Source organism: Benincasa hispida, chromosome 2, assembly GCF_027475165.1.
Source record: "Benincasa hispida cultivar pf3 chromosome 2, pf3_genome.v1.1, whole genome shotgun sequence".
Lineage (NCBI taxonomy): Eukaryota > Viridiplantae > Streptophyta > Magnoliopsida > Cucurbitales > Cucurbitaceae > Benincasa > Benincasa hispida.
In genome coordinates this window covers 44,881,651-44,885,155 of record NC_143479.1, presented here as the reverse complement: position 1 = coordinate 44,885,155, position 3,505 = coordinate 44,881,651, and the positions used below count along the sequence as shown (strand labels likewise).

Sequence of the window (3,505 nt, the reverse complement as noted above, 5' to 3'; positions counted from 1 at the left end):
TTTTTATCATCATACCTCTCTTTCAAAATTTTCTATAAGATACAGGGATCTTCTACTTTAAGATACTCAATTTTCAATCCCTCCTAAAGATGATGAAGGAAAATCATAGTTTTTGCTTTGTCTTGACTGAATATCATATTTCCTTATTTAATTGTTTCTCCTAAGTTCATAGCATCCAAGTGGATTTCAGCTTTGAGCACCCATGACAAATAGTTATTGTCGTTAATATCAAGGGTGACAAATTCTAATTTTGTGAGATTCGTCATGGCAGCACTATCATAAATATTGTATTTATATTAGAAATTTAATAGATATTAAATATGTAAAATAACATTACATTTATTAATTATAATAAAGAGAGAAAAAATGCTGACCTACCTTCAGTGAGAGAAATGACGAGAGTTCGTGCTGGTAACATGTTGTGAAATTGAGTACAACGAGAATACGGATATGGAGAAAATACAATATAATAATATATTAATAAATAAATAATAAAATAACTAAAATTATGAAAATTGGATAATATAAAAAATCGAGTGGAATTTTGAAGTGGATTTATGACTAATATGTGTTATTTGAAGATCCACCAAATGTCATTATTTATAGACAAAGTAACAAGTAGGGGTACACTCTGAACACTAGGCATAAGTGATTGAATGACACATAGACAATATATGTGATAATAGAAAAATGACATTTGACATCAGACATTAAGCATGACCATCTAACATCTATTTATAGTATTTATAATATTGTCAAATATATTATATATTTGATGTGAAAGTCGTGTATTGAAATTTATACGGTAGATAGTTTGTTGGGTTTGACCTTTAAAGAAAAAGTACTTCATATGATTAAACTTTATAATTTAGGAAAAGAATAACTATTCTAGACAATTATATATATAGTAAGTAATATTTTGAAGTCCAACGGTTATGATAATTTCCTTCCAAGCAACATACCCGGGTTCGACTCCCGACAAACGCATTTTTTCTCAGTGGGTTTATCCTTTTTTAAAATTGAAAATAAGATAAAATTGAGGTGATTATTATTATTATTATTAAAAAAAAATTATAACAAATTAAATCAGCTCTTCAGACATCAACCAAGAACATCCTATTCAACCAATTTTAGTAAACCCTAATTTACTACCTTTAATTGAAAATACTCTTTTTTTTAATGGGGATATAGAAATCCTTTTCTTTTCCTTTTGACTGAATAAATAAGATGTTGAATTTAATTCAAAAGTAATCGACATATACATTTTAGGTATATTTGCAGATCGTGTCAATTATCTACATTTTAGACTTAACTTAATTTTTTTTTATTATATGTTTCCTCATACTTAAATAACCCTTCACCATGAAACATTTAGATTGGATTGATTCGAGTTATCAATTATTTATTTAAATTGGATTTCTAAAAAAAGTAAAATGTTATAGGAAAAAACCTTATGTAATTATATTCATATATTAAATTAAAACTAGTGACTAAATTTTCAATTTATATTATGAAATTTTGCTTTTTAAACTACTAAAAAGATTACTTTTAGGACTTTTAGGAGTTGTTAGAGAATGATTATTTAAAAAATTCACAAAATTAAAATGAATATATGTATAATCATATTGTAAGATATAAAATATATAATTTAAAATTAACAATAAGTTTGGATTTGTTCGAGTTGATTTGAGTTATTTTACAAAAAAATAAAAATAATATTTATCATAATCGAACAAACAACATTGATCACAACACAATTAAAATCATGATATATTAATTGTATAATTGACATTCTTTAATTAAAATATATTAATTGATTGATATGTCATATATAAAGTATATTAGTCAACTGAGATACCAAATTACGAAGTATATCATATATGCCTTTTGATACCCAAATGAGGGTAAAATCTTAATACTAAAAAAATTTGGAATCAAGTTTTAATTTGTTGCCATATTTGCAATTTTAGAAAATCATTTCTATATTTGCAAATACCTTTATATTTTTTTGCTACCCATTACAATTTCCCTAAAAGCTATTATATCCTTAATTTATTGTTGTTAAAGATAAATGAATCGAATTCCAATAGAAGCGTTTGATCACCTTTTGCTTGGAGTTTTGTTTAAAAATAAAATTCAGAAAAACATAAAACAGTAAATTAGAGGACTATAAACATACTATAATTTCAATGGTCAAGCTTGAAAAGGGAAAAGAGAAGAGATTACACTCTTTTCTTCAGCAAATCGAACTTCTACTTTGTGGGAATGCCTCCAAAAAGATTCCCTCGCTATGACTCTGGCAAATACCAACTTGTGGGAGTCTCTTTTGAAAGGGTAAGGAAAATGAGAGGGAGAATAATTTTTTTTCCGAGAATCTTTCTCTATATAAAATTGAGAGAATAATGACTTCAGCAATTATGCAACTCCAAAGTGCCAGAGAGATTGTATTAAAACAGAAAAAGGGAGTGTAACTCCCCACTCCCCTTTATCAAGGGGGGTGATATTTATTTAATTAATATAAATAAATAATAATTAAATAAATAGTTTAATTCAATATATCGTAGTTAATTAAATAAATATTTGAATCATATTCAAATATATAATTCTCTCATAATCGATAGTTTTAGTATGAAACTCATTCATAATTACTGTTGGATCAAATGTCTGTTTTACCCCTATAATCATTTATGTATCCTTGAGTACTATTGACGTGACAACCCAAATTTGTATGTAATTTAAATTTGATTATTTGTAATATTTGAGAATTATTCTGAATTTTGGAGGTTAAATTGAATTATTGTGAAATGATAATTCAATTTTAATATTTGTCCAGAGAAAAATTTGAAATTTAGATTTGATTAAAAGAAAATTTGTGATTTATATCGCATTATCTCAATTTTAATTTATTTTGAAAGATTGAATTAAAATTGAGAGATCTGATTTTATTTTGTAATTTATAATTGTAATTAAATAGATTGAATTGAGACTATTGATTTAGGATTATTTTTTAAAAGAACTTGAGATTTTAAATCCAAAAAGATATTGGAAAAGAATTGCCGAATTGCCATTGTTTATCTTATGAGCTAGACTCAAGGATATACAGCGTTTGTAGTCCAACGGTTAGGATAATTGCCTTCCAAGCAATAGACCCGGGTTCGACTCCCGGCAAACGCATTTCTTTTTTACAGTTTTTTGTGTAAATTTTAAAAGCTACAACTCTGGCCAATGAAGCGTTTCTAGTCCAACAGTAGTCCAACGGCTAGGATGGATCGCCTTCTATAGACCTGGCTTCAATAATTTTTCTTAAATTATTATTATTATTTTAATTGACCTTTTTTTTTTATAATGCTTTTAAATGAAAGTCTTTTCGTTTCACATGAATTGATTGTTAAAAAAGGAAATGGGTGCAATTTTTATTTTTATTTTTATTTTTTAGTTTCTTCATAGGAGTGGAGAATTTATGCCAAATGAAAAATCTATGCCCATTTTGAAAAAATTGGACGTG

General features: G+C 26.2%; 1 non-coding gene across 1 annotated transcript; it reads left to right on the top strand.

Annotated features, from left to right (window-relative positions):
* Positions 1–3,102: 3,102 nt before the first annotated feature.
* Positions 3,103–3,174, top strand: TRNAG-UCC (transfer RNA glycine (anticodon UCC)). Its single transcript has one exon. It is a non-coding gene; the product is annotated as a tRNA-Gly (tRNA).
* The last annotated feature ends 331 nt before the right edge of the window (positions 3,175–3,505 follow it).